The sequence below is a fragment of the Ptychodera flava genome, chromosome 1 (genome assembly GCF_041260155.1).
Source record: "Ptychodera flava strain L36383 chromosome 1, AS_Pfla_20210202, whole genome shotgun sequence".
Taxonomy (NCBI): domain Eukaryota; kingdom Metazoa; phylum Hemichordata; class Enteropneusta; family Ptychoderidae; genus Ptychodera; species Ptychodera flava.
In genome coordinates this window covers 42,834,454-42,847,941 of record NC_091928.1, presented here as the reverse complement: position 1 = coordinate 42,847,941, position 13,488 = coordinate 42,834,454, and positions in this window count along the sequence as shown.

The window sequence follows — 13,488 nt, the reverse complement described above, 5'->3', positions numbered from 1 at the left end:
GGGGCACTACAGTTAATTATGGTCACCGCGCATTTGCAATTGCTGCCCCATTGTTGTGGAATGAGCTTTCTTTTGATGCTCACTGTCTTGGTTGGTCTTGTGAGTCTTTTAAACGTTGTCTTAAAACTCTTCTTTTTAAGCAGTGTTATAGTACTTATCTGTAATTTTATATTGCTGAAATTGATTTGATGTCATGTCTATATGTAATTTTATTGTAATGTACAGAGCACTGAGACGTAGTGTAGTGCGCTTTTAAGCAATAAATATTATTATTATTGTACTTGGGCCTCAGCCCAAGTACATTTGTTTTCATTCCGTGGGAAAAAACTCTGTAAGGTATAACCATTTCTGGCTGAGACCAGGGAGGGCAAAATGTCTTGGCTTCATCTTTCTTGGCATAATAAATGGCGTAATGATGTTAACTGAATGGAAGTGCTGCTCTCAGCCAGTCTTGAATAAGTGAGATGTGAATATTAATGCTTCTCTATCTGAGTTTTTGCCACAAAATCTTCTGAATATAATCAAAATGTGCATCGAAATGCAACAATTAATGCACCCTCCGTTTCCTAGGCGATGGCACGACCCTTGCTACACCCACTGGACGAGTCAAAGTGGGAGGGGTAATTTCAGTTTGGTCGAACAAGAGGGCTCGAGACCCAGAATTTAACATTTAAACTTGAAACATGTTTAATCGCTGACAAGATGTGGACTAGTGTTAATCAAAGTAAAAGTGTGAAAAGGAAAGGTTTTATATCCCGGACACAATGAAAAACATTACGACTGGAAACTGTACCCCCAGTTGAGAATAGTAATGCCCACAGCGATGGAGAACACTTATCCTTGAGCTGAGAAAACCAGACCATCATTTCGAAATAGAGCTGCAGATTCGAGAAGCTCGTTCAAAATAGCTAGGTACACCCCATAAAGGGGTGGTTTCGAGTTTTGAGGGCAAATTTCGCCTCCATCATATATAGAAATCGTACGTTTGTTTTTCCAGGAGAACACACCATTTGACACAAAATTTGCATGTAAAGGGGTCGCCAGTAAGCACGTGGTCAAATCTGGCATAAGAAACAATATGAAATGTTGGGTTAAGCCAGTCCAAAATAAACTGATTTGAACTTTTTGTGTTTTGTAATTTATACCACTGCAGTAACATTACCTTTTTTTGACAACATCACACAATGTAATACGTTTTGAAACTGAATACTCCGACGTATTCTGTGTCTCCTTTGCTAAAAAATACGGTATGCTGATTACCATGTAAGGAGATGATGACGTCAAGACAGATTTGTAGTGCGTTTGGTCTGGATGGTGCACGAAGTTTTGTCAAGGTAGCTTGTGTATTTATTTCCTAAATGGGAGAGATTAGGGTCGATCTAAACGAAGGCCGAAGAATGTTATGATACTCTAAGCGAGCTGAACTCTAACGCGAATGGTTGGATAATTTGGAGGATGTCTAGCATGATCTCCTCTCATTAAGATTATTTGGCGGTCAGTATTGAATTTCAACTGCGTCACAAGTTTGCGAAATGAGTATTCCGTCGAACGGTCAACGAACGATATTTTTATTTTTTCACTTGGGGTCAACTAGCCCTGCATACGATGCTGTGTGTTCCGCTACAGCTAATCGCCCCACTCACCACAGCCCTGCAAAGACCCGTACGTAGGGTCGGTGACTTCAAATCCATTTTGGGACTTGACGTAAAAAGCCAAATTACTGCCGAAATTCAGCGTTCTTGGGCCCAAGTCGTATCCCAGCCTACCTCAGCTACTCGATCGCTTCCAAAAATGACAGTCTTTATTCACTTCTCGTAAATACCGTCGATGTCGGCAACTCTCTCGCTAGCCTGCGTACGATGCTGTGTGTTAGCTGTAGCACATAGCATCGTACGCAGGGTTAGGGGTCAACATGGGGTCGCAGCCATGTTGCCTCAAAACTTATTTCTGTCTGCACTCAAAACTCAAAAATGTCGGATATGAACCTGAAAAATCGATGCAATTTTGTCAAACTTCGGCGAAATTTCAGCCTATAGACAAAATTTCATCTAGGTAAGGTAAATTTACTGAAATTTGATCAACAAATAATCCTGAGCTTGAACGTGACAGCTCGCCTTCTCCGGGAAGTCAAGCATTCAGCTGCCCATACACAGTTGCCCATATGGCCAGGTTTATGAGATTGTTTTCAAGCGACGGCGGCAGACCGTACGGGGCTCTGGATATGAACCTACCGCTGGTGTAGCTGTAATAACTGTTGCGTTGTTTTTAGTGCCCACGGACGAAGTCCTGGGGGAGTTATAGGTTTGGTCATGTCAGTCCGTCCGTCCGTCCGTTCACGCAGATATCTCAGACATGCCCTGGTCAATTTCTTTCAAACTTTGCACAAGAATAGTACCCAACCCCATACAGATGCACGTCGATTTGTTTCACAATGCGATCGAATTTGGCCGTGTTAGAGGACTTTTTAGTTTACACCTCCATAGACTCCCATGTATAAGGCAGTTCTCCATAGACTTCCATGTATAAGGCCAAGAAAAATAAAAATTTAGTTTCTCATCGTATTCATATTGCCTAAAGGATGCAGTGACACAGTTTTTTGTCCCCACGGATAAAGTCCAGGGGGCTTATAGATTGGGTCATATCCGTCCGTGAGTCCATCAGTGAGTCCATCGGTTCACGCAGATATCTCGGACATTTTGACAAAATATCATGTGACCTTGGTGACCTTTGACCTCAAATATACATTATTGTCCATAACTCAGTAACCACAAGTGCTAAACCTTTCATATTTGGTATGATGGGACACCTTATGACGCCACATATTGTACCTCATTAATTATGCGCATATCTAATTTTGAGCGAGCAAATAGAGCTAGAGGTCTGATTTTTGGTATATAGGAATAACTTAGCAATACAATTATTATGACAAAATGTGACGTGACCTCAATGACCTTTGACCTCAAATATACATATTTGTCCACAACTCAGTAACCACAAGTGCTACACCCTTCATATTTTGTATGATAGGACACCTTATGACACCACATATTGTACCTCATTAATTATGCGCATATCTTATTTTGAGCGAGCCAATAGAGCTAGAGGTCTGATTTTTGGTATATAGGAATAACTTAGCAATACAATTATTATGACAAAATGTGACGTGACCTCAATGACCTTTGACCTCAAATATATATATTTGTCCACAACTCAGTAACCACAAGTGCTACATCCTTCATATTTGGTATGATAAGACACCTTATGACACCACATGTTGTACCTCATTAATTATGCGCATATCTAATTTTGAGCAACCAATAGAGCTAGAGGTCTGATTTTTGGTATATAGGAATAACTTAGCAATACAATTATTTTGACAAAATGTCACGTGACCTCAATGACCTTTGACCTCAAATATATATATTTGTCCACAACTCAGTAAGCACAAGTGCTACACCCTTCATATTTGGTATGATGGGACACCTAATGACACCACATATTGTACCTCATTAATTATGCGGAAATCTAATTCTAGCAAGCCAATAGAGCTGGATGTCCGATTTTTGGTGTATAGGGATAACTATAGGGTAGAAATCTAAATATGCCCATCTAAATATTAGACATCTACCATCGAGAACAAAAGAAATTTGCTGTAATTTGAATATTTAAGGAGTTTAAGCAATTTCCACTATAAATAAAGAACCCCTGCCTCAAACTCCACAAAAGTTGCTAGACATATTTTGCCGTTGTCATGCCATTGCTTCGTTTAATAACCAGTTAATCAAATGCCTAATTGACAGGAGGAAATTCAAGACCATATTTGAATAGTAGTATATATTGTCCTCAAAATTACTCTATCACGGCCCAAGTACTCATTGCATTCAGCAATACTGCCTTGTTATTATTATTATATTATTTATTATTATTATATTGTATGTATGTATGATTATGTATGTATGTATGTATGTATGTATGTATGTATGTATGTATGTATGTATGTATGTATGTATGTATGTATGTATGTATGTATGTATGTATGTATGTATAATGTATGTATGTATGTATGTATGTATGTATGTATGTATGTATGTATGTATGTATGTATGTATGTATGTATGTATGTATGTATGTATGTATGTATGTATGTATGTATGTATGTATGTATGTATGTATGTATGTATGTATGTATGTATGTATGTATGTATGTATGCATGTATGCATGCATGCATGCATGCATGTATGTATGCATGCATGTATGTATGTATGTATGTATGTATGTATGTATGTATGTATGTATGTATGTATGTATGTATGTATGTATGTATGTATGTATGTATGTATGTATGTATGTATGTATGTATGTATAATGTATGTATGTATGTATGTATGTATGTATGTATGTATGTATGTATGTATGTATGTATGTATGTATGTATGTATGTATGTATGTATGTATGTATGTATGTATGTATGTATGTATGTATGTATGTATGTATTTATGTATGTATGTATGTATGTATGTATGTATGTATGTATGTAGCATGCATGCATGCATGCATGCATGCATGCATGCATGTATGTATGTATGTATGTATGTATGTATGTATGTATGTATGTATGTATGTATGTATGTATGTATGTATGCATGCATGCATGCATGCATGCATGCATGTATGTATGTATGTATGTATGTATGTATGTATGTATGTATGTATGTACGTACGTACGTATGCATGCATGCATGCAATCATGCATGGCATGCATGAATGTCTGCCTTCTTGCATGCCCGCCTGCAAGCACGCACGTCCGTAGGTAGGTAGGTAGGTAGGTAGGTAGGTAGGTAAGTAGGTAGGTAGGTATATAGGTAGCAAATCACAACCCTCTGCCAAATAAAAAAAAATACAAGCTGCTGGTAGTACTAAAAGATTTTAAATATCTTGAAATTTTCCAAAGGGAATCTTTCAGCCATACTCTGTCAAAACTGCGAATGAAAATCAACGTTTACAGTGCAAAATCTTGGACTAGAAAATGGGCGCCATCGCTGTGTTAAGTATATTGGGAAATGCAATTTTCTTTTTTACGAATTTTATAATAATATCTTGAATCCTTCATTTACTCCAGGAGCCTAAAAGTGAACCCCAACAAGCGGTAGACCAGAAAAGTATTGTAAAACATTTAATGTCTGAACATCTGTTCTTGAGGCGCATTTAGGTTTAGGTAGTATCCGCCTCGAAATGGAAGACTTTAACTTTCTGATTCAACTTTAGTCAAGGAAACCAGGAACCAATCTATTTTTAAAAAATTATAAAAAAAACATTAATGATCACCGTGCAAATTTTGGTTCACGAGAAAACAAACTACATTTACCGATTTTGAAACACTAAATAGTAGCAATCCATGTATTAACTCTCTGAAGACAAATTAAATTTTCGATCTTCACAGAACTAAGACAGTAAAAAGTTACTTATCCAAAGAGCTTCCAAATTGAATCCCCAAAAACAGTAGACTAGTAGTGTAAAATTTGAGAGTCCAAATCTGTAGTCTGGGGTATTCTACTTTGAAAAAAATCACTGAAATCAAATGTATGTGGGGGTTTGTTTTGCTGTAGCGTTAATTCTATTTTAAACTTGGGTCTTACTGCAGCACCGGGGGAAATAGGTCAGCAAACGACGCGCCCCAGGTCACTCACTGGGCGGGGTCTAGGGTCATAAACTACTCTAACTTCAGTGGCCCTGCGTACGATGCTGCGTGTTCACGGGAGGCCGCACAAGGCCTCGAACACATAGCATCGTACGCAGTGTCTTACAAACTTCAGCAGAATAAAGATGGCCGATTCAACTGACGTCTCCTTTGTTCTCACTGAAAAGTATGCCAAAATGATGGCTCTGTATGAGTCTGGAGATATCAAATCATACAGTGAACACTTCACTGAAGACTGCAGGCTATTCTACTAGGCAAGGAGGTGCAGAATGGGCGCAAAGGTAAGCATTGGCTACTAAGATCACCTTCAGTGATCGTGCACATTTATTTTTTTCCTAAGGCTGCTGCTTACATCGTCGCTGCAGTAATTGCAGCATTTTGAACCCCTGAAAACAAATTTCAAGCTATTGAAGCTGTCTTTGGCAAAAATTTAATGGTCATTTTTTCCACTGACAATGCCTGATCATTTCTTATTCTACATCCGCAGAACATTCCGCCGACCTCTGCTGTAAAGCTTGAAATGCTGTTTGTTTTAACTCATGGGACCATTAAATTAATTACTATTGGTGTACACCTTTCAAAGCCATTAGTAAATTTAGGTTCTTCTCAGTTAGTCTATAGGCTGAGTGTTTCGTATAACGCTAGTGATACATGATTGCGCAATGGTATACCCCTCCTTTGGGACAGGTGAACACTAAGAATTATCGACGCAGTTGTGTGGACTTGTATCTCATGAAAGGTTACACATTTTAATCAGTGAAATACACAGAAATAATGCCTACAACGTACTTCATCCCAAACGAAACTTATGCACTGGTCACAATAGCTGTGAAACCGCGGCCATGTTAAGCGAGACTGTTTCATTGGTAATGTGTATAAATTGTGCTCTGTCAAGGGAATTGCTGCCAGAAAAAACAACGCGACTCCTGTTTGACACAGCAAAGCCTAAAATGCTGACCACTGTCGATTCTATTGCATCGTTCAGTACTTTCTGGTGATTTAGATGACAAAGGTTGTATTATCACTAGACATCTAAACATGTCATGTACCGTTATTTCGTTTTGTTTACTAATGTCGATACAAGTAAACGATTATAAGTTTACGCATGGCAAGCAGGTAGTCAAGATCGGCTCGTCAAATTAAGCATGAGAAGAGAACACAATTGGAACTAATTTGGGAGACCTTAATCCATTAATTATTCAAATTTCTCGAAAGTGTTAGATGCCCTAAGCTTATAGGTTAACGTTACAACATTACAAATCACCAATAAAATCGAGTATATTGCAAAAAAGAAAATTAAAGCAGATGAGCTTACATTTGCAGATTGAACTATTACTATATCCAATCACATCAAATTTGTTCCAATTGTGTTAAAGTGGTATTGTTCAATTACCATCATCTTTGCAAACAGCCGAACGCTGTACTGTCTCATAAGAATAAATTCGCTTCCTCTCCAGCTATTTACCACATCCTCCAGTCAATGAAGGCCAGTGGCACTGCTAAGATGGCTATCACACAAAAAGAAGCAGCTGGTTTTGGAGACCTGGCGTATAGCTGCGGTACATATTCCACATTAAAAGAGGATGGATCGCTTATCGATACTGGAAAGTTTCTCGTAATCTTGAAGAAAATAAATGGCAATTACTACATACACATTGATTGCAACAATAGTAACGGAGACAGCGGGAAACCGTGATTGAAGGAAAGTTAAAAAACCCGTGTCATTGGTCAGATTGTCTTGCAAGGAAATTTACTTCCTATATCACAATTTCAATGGAAAATAAAAGGCTATGACACCTCCACAATCTTCTTCAAGACAAATTTATCCCTGGGATCTCCTCTAGTCTCGCTTTCCAGATCTTGTTCGCTTCGCGGAAGCATTAAAACATCAAAGTAAAGTGCGCCGCTGGCGGTAGGGGTAGACATGTCTCGTCACTTCCAAACTCGATTCGGCGCACTTTTCTATCATTATTATGCAAGAGCGAAGCGATCGATGTCTGGAACTCGAGACTACTCGTCCCCCACCTTTAAATGTAATGTCACTATACAGTATCATGTGAAAAGAAATCCATGCTTAATTATCCATGTCGGCAAGAATGTAATGTAATCCTAGATAAACCATAGGGGATTCAATCTCCGATGATGACGATGATGATGATTAAATATTTAAAAATGAAGATAAATAAACATATATTTGGACTCAGTAAATTTGTTGTTATTGTTGTTGTTATTGTTGTTGTCGTTGTTGATACTATTTGCAGAAAAGAACAAAGTATGCGCTGCAAATTTCAACACAGCCTAACTATACATGTGCGTCGCAAATTCAATACAGCCTAACTATACATGTGCGTTGCAAATTCAATACAGCCTAACATTACCCAAGGGGTGTCACTTCATTGCCACACACTTTTTTTCGATCGCCAAAAATGCACCTAGCATGCATCGAAATCGGTAAAATTCGACGTAGGGTCAAAGCACATTAGTCCTTCTCAATAATACTCCAACATTTTTACCTCTTACCGATGAAAAGTGGAGAAATCAGCAAGTTTTTCAGCGTATCTGGACGTCTCTTACATTTCAGATTTAAAAGGCGCGGCGGTGTATTGAGTCACGTGGGCGCTTTTCAAATCGAACCAATAGCAGAGCTGAATGGACCAGCGTGAAAACCCGGAGGCAACGTAAGTTTCTCACATCTTTGGAAAGAACGATCTCTTGCTGCGGGTGAACTGGAACTGTTAAAGTTACCAGAATTTCGTATGCAGACGCACGCAGACAGTGTCACCCATAGTCTTCCAAAGACGTGAGAAACTTACGTTACTGCCGGGTTTTCACGCTGCGCCCATTCGTTCAGTACGGGCTCTGACCCTACATCGAATTTTACCGCTCTCGATGCTTGCTGGGTGCATTTTGGCGAGCTCTGCTATTGGTTCGATTTGAAAAGCGCCCACGTGACTCAATACACCGCCGCGCCTTTTAAATCTGAAATGTAAGAGACGTCCAGATACGCTGAAAAACTTGCTGATTTCTCCACTTTTCATCGGTAAGAGGTAAAAATGTTGGAGTATTATTGAGAAGGACTAATGTGCTTTGACCCTACGTCGAATTTTACCGATTTCGATGCATGCTAGGTGCATTTTTGGCGATCGAAAAAAAAGTGTGTGGCAATGAAGTGACACCCTTGGGTAATGTTAGGCTGTATTGAATTTGCAACGCACATGTATAGTTAGGCAGCAACGCACATGTATAGTTAGGCTGTATTGAATTTGCAACGCACATGTATAGTTAGGCTGTATTGAATTTGCGACGCACATGTATAGTTAGGCTGTGTTGAAATTTGCAGCGCATACTTTGTTCTTTTCTGCAAATAGTATCAACAACGACAACAACAATAACAACAACAATAACAACAAATTTACTGAGTCCAAATATATGTTTATTTATCTTCATTTTTAAATATTTAATCATCATCATCGTCATCATCGGAGATTGAATCCCCTATGGATAAACTACTTAATGTAAACTACTTATTGTAAAGCGCATGTGCATCATACTAATTTCCATTAAAGTGAAAGGCTAAAGCCCAAAAAGAAAGTATTTCCATTTTGGTTCTTGGCGTGTTGTTGAATGCTCTTGATCGAAGTCCTGGCATCCGTTCACCGCTTTTAATTACTCAGTGAAGGGGAAAGCTGGTAAGCTATGTAAGTTTTGTTTGTGTGTACAGTGTGGTGTAAATAAAAGCATTCACAACCTTGTCGGCGCGACGGCTTCGAAACCTGCCAAATATGCACGAGATTTCCTACAAAATATTTACGTTTTGCGCAGACCATCATTTGTTCTGAAAACTTGAGAGAGTACAGTGGACTCCCATGATCGCATTATAATGTCTACATCTAGAACAGGCAGATAGGCATATCCGTCCTACGACGGCTCTCCTTGGCTCTCGTCTTCGTGAAGTGGAAAAGACTGCCTTGTCTTGAGCAACAGGTCTTCCAGCCTCTAGAACATTTGTAGTGGCTTCCGTGTGCTCTTCCAGCGTAACGCCTTCCCAATCCCCTTACCATGATTTTTACATGTTTAACATGGACCTATAGAAATCAACCGGAAGCTTGAGTCAACATCAAACTCTGGTCATTTCTAAGTTTTGTCTCCTAGCAATCATTTCTACCGCTCAAGTTGACTACTGTAGGTCAACGTTAGACATCTGAAATCATCGTGAGGTGATTTTTGAGAATCTAATGTGAACGTATTTGTACATCGAGCCTCAGGGATAGATATTCCGACTCTCAAACGTTTACAATTCTTTTCTGATCTTCCACTTGTGGGGGCTTATTTTGAAGCTGTTGGAGAAAGAAAAATCTTACCTCTTAGGTTTTCGAAAATCGAAAATTTTATTTTTTCTTAATTGAGTTAACAGTGGGATTGCGGCCATTTTGAATTTGAAATATCTATAAATCTTGGGTTATTTGTTTCTCTATTACTAAATTTTGCATGATGACCCCTGATTTTTATTCTTGATTTGTAAAGAGAACTGTTGAAAGATTCTGGGAGGAAAGTTTGAGCAAAATTCCAATCTTGTACTTTCAAAGCGCATTCCGCCTTAACCAGATTTACCTGAAAGTATTGGGGAAAAAAAATTGTCGGTTGATTTTGTGTTAAAACCTTTGTGATCGCTTTGAAGAAATGCCCTCTATTTGAAGGCTTAAGTCAAACTAATACATGCATAGGACTTTATGAGTAGAATAATTAACCAATGAAAAGGGGAAAAGAATACAAACTTTTTCTAAAAGGTCACCTCAAGCATCTTATCCTCCGCTTTCATGCAAAAAGATCATTTACGTAGACCATTATATTTCAAAAGAAACTAAGGATAATTCCATATTGTAAGTCAGGGTCACACTTCGAAAATATATGACAATCAAAGTGACTGCCAACAAACCATATACTTTATTTGGAGTCACTATGTGGTGAAGGTTATTAAAATGAATAAATAACTGCTATATAAATGCCAAGTGTATTTCCTACCTGTTGTATTATGGTATCACCATGTGCATAGCAAATCTGAACATACGGTTTAACGTCCCTAATCGGTGTAGGTCATTAAATTTTCTGTAAAGTAATTACTTGAAGTAAAAATACAATGACTTTCACTATTGCTATATCATATTGTCTTGTTGGTGACCACTAACTATTTGATTGATATATGACGGATGCCACATGTGGGGTAGGATGCGCTTACTATTTTCGAAACACCTGACATCACTTCTTGGTCTTTTTGCAAGAGGTCCGTATACCTTTCTTTCACGGATTTGACTTTATTATGTGTACTGTTACTTTTTTGTCTTTTCTTTGCTCTTTTGTATCTTTATTTGTGACATATCTGGCCATGTATTAACGAATCTTGACCTATTATTATTGGATTCTGGATGGGTTTGAATTGACATTGAAATCTGTCATATGGTTCCTTGATTAAAATCTGTTAAAAGAGTCAGAAGATAGGATACAGTAATTCTGAAAATATCTTTCCTAACAAATTACAATGAGAAGTAGAGAAATCATCATGCAAGCCATGACAACCAAAAACCCAACAGTTCTTGCCCTTCCCCAACAGAACCTATGTATAAGATTTGATTCCGACCAAAAACAGTCCTTGAGATTTCACACTCATAGACACACAGACACAGACACACAGAGACTAACATTGGTACGACATAAACTCCAGTCAGGTGCAGCCAACGAACAATGCTCTTTTAAAGGGGTCCTTACTATGATAAGATATATTGTGTATGACAAGTAATGCGAACTGACTAATTTTAAGTCAAGAGGGTAATTAATTAGCTCTTCATAATTTGCCCTCCCACAGAAAAGATTTCGACTTACCCTCCCGCACTCAAACTTCATTCCATTTTGTTATTCCATTTCCCTTGCAGACATGAAGCTACCCTACCCTGTAATGAAAAGACCTGTTGATTTTGTCGATTTTTTCGCCATGTCTTACTTTAGAATTAACGACCCGTTAATTTTCACACTAACAGCCAAAACACAATTTAGACACAAAACACACTAAAGTACATACAAGACAAGCTGGGTGATGTGTGAAGCCAGTTTCCCTCTATTACAAGGCTAGGTAGTCTGGGTAACCTGTAAAAGGTATAAATACTTACCCTATGTCCCCATCCCCTGAAACACCGTGTCTCAACTTCCCCTGTCCCCGTTTTAAAAGTAGCTTCCCCTCTCCTCGTTTTCGCCAAGCACTGTCCCCAGGACAATCAACCGATAGCTGCCCTGCCCGACAAAGAAAACTAAAATTTGCTCCCCTGCTACTTAGAATATGTCCCCTGTCAAAGCAAAATTAAAATTTCCCTTTAGCTTTTTTGATGAATAGCTCCGTTGGCTGCACCTTCTCCAGTGGGACATTACTAAAATACGTGAGCTAAACTGTGTCTTTCAGAGAGAAGTTAAACTCAATTACCAAGAGTTTTGGTGTACTGTTTCCGTTAAGACATAGAAGTGATGTATTTATCGCTTTGATTAAGTTTGTGTGTGATGTGTAATAAGCGAGAATACAAGCGAAAATGCTTCACGAACTTCAAGCGTGTGGAGGGGTCGCAGTCAGAAAAAATTGTAACAACTGTAAGCTCGGTTATTGAACCATTCTATTTTGAAAGCGGGGATTTGGCCGAGCGGTTTTGTCTGTGGCTTCTCCGCTAGGTGACTGGGTGCCGTACGCTGTGAGGTCGAACCTGACTGAACTCGTTTGAATAAAAGGAAAGGTCAGGGAACAGCATGACATTCCGGAGTCATAGTCATTTCAATTGGCCTCATAGCTCACGGTCCAGGGTCATCTAGGCATCTAGAATTTTAGCAGAACCAAGATGGTCGATTCAGCTGACATGCTCTCTGTTCTCACCGAAAAGTTTGCCAAAATGACGGCCCTGTATGAGTCAGGAGATATAAAATCATACAGTGAACACTTCACTGAAGACTGCAGGTTTCTTCTACCTGGTAAGGAGGTACAGAATGGGCGGAAAGGTGAGCATCGACTACTTACGATTAGCTCGAGTGATCGTGCACATTATGTTAACTTAACCGAGTTGAATTTTGCTGCAGGTTGTCGAAAGTACTGCTCGGGTTATCACGTCAGCTTGTTTGGAAACCACTGTCAAAATATGACCTATCGTAAGGCTTCTCTTTGTATTGTTGTTGCAACAATTGCAGATTTTTGCCTTGATCGTAAACTATTTGAAGGTCAAGAATCCCTGAAAATGAATTTCAATATATTGAAGCGTTGTTTGCTAAGAGTATATTTATTTCTTCACTGACAATCACTGGGTATTTCTATTTCTGCATCCACGTATTCTTCATAATCCTGCGACCTCTCAACATTTCGCTGACCTTCGCCCCTGAACTTGAAATGCTCTTTGTTTTAACTTTGTTTGACTTTGATATGTATAAACTTTTGGGATTTGCTTTATAAAACGATCACTGAATTTGAGTTCTTCTCGGTAAATAAGTCTGTAAGAGTTGCGTATAATGCTTGTGATATAGAATGTGCGGTCGTTACTCCGCCTTAGGGACAGCTGAACACTGAGAATTATCCATTCAGTTATGTTGACATGTATTGTTTGAAAGCTTATACGCATTTTTATTAGGGAAATATAGCGAAGTATAATCCTTACAACCTTATTATTCCGAATTTCGCGAGGGCATTGGTCAATATAGTAATAAAATTGACACAACCATGTTTAGTTATACTGTTTCATTAGGATGGCATAAGTAAAACTTGAACTC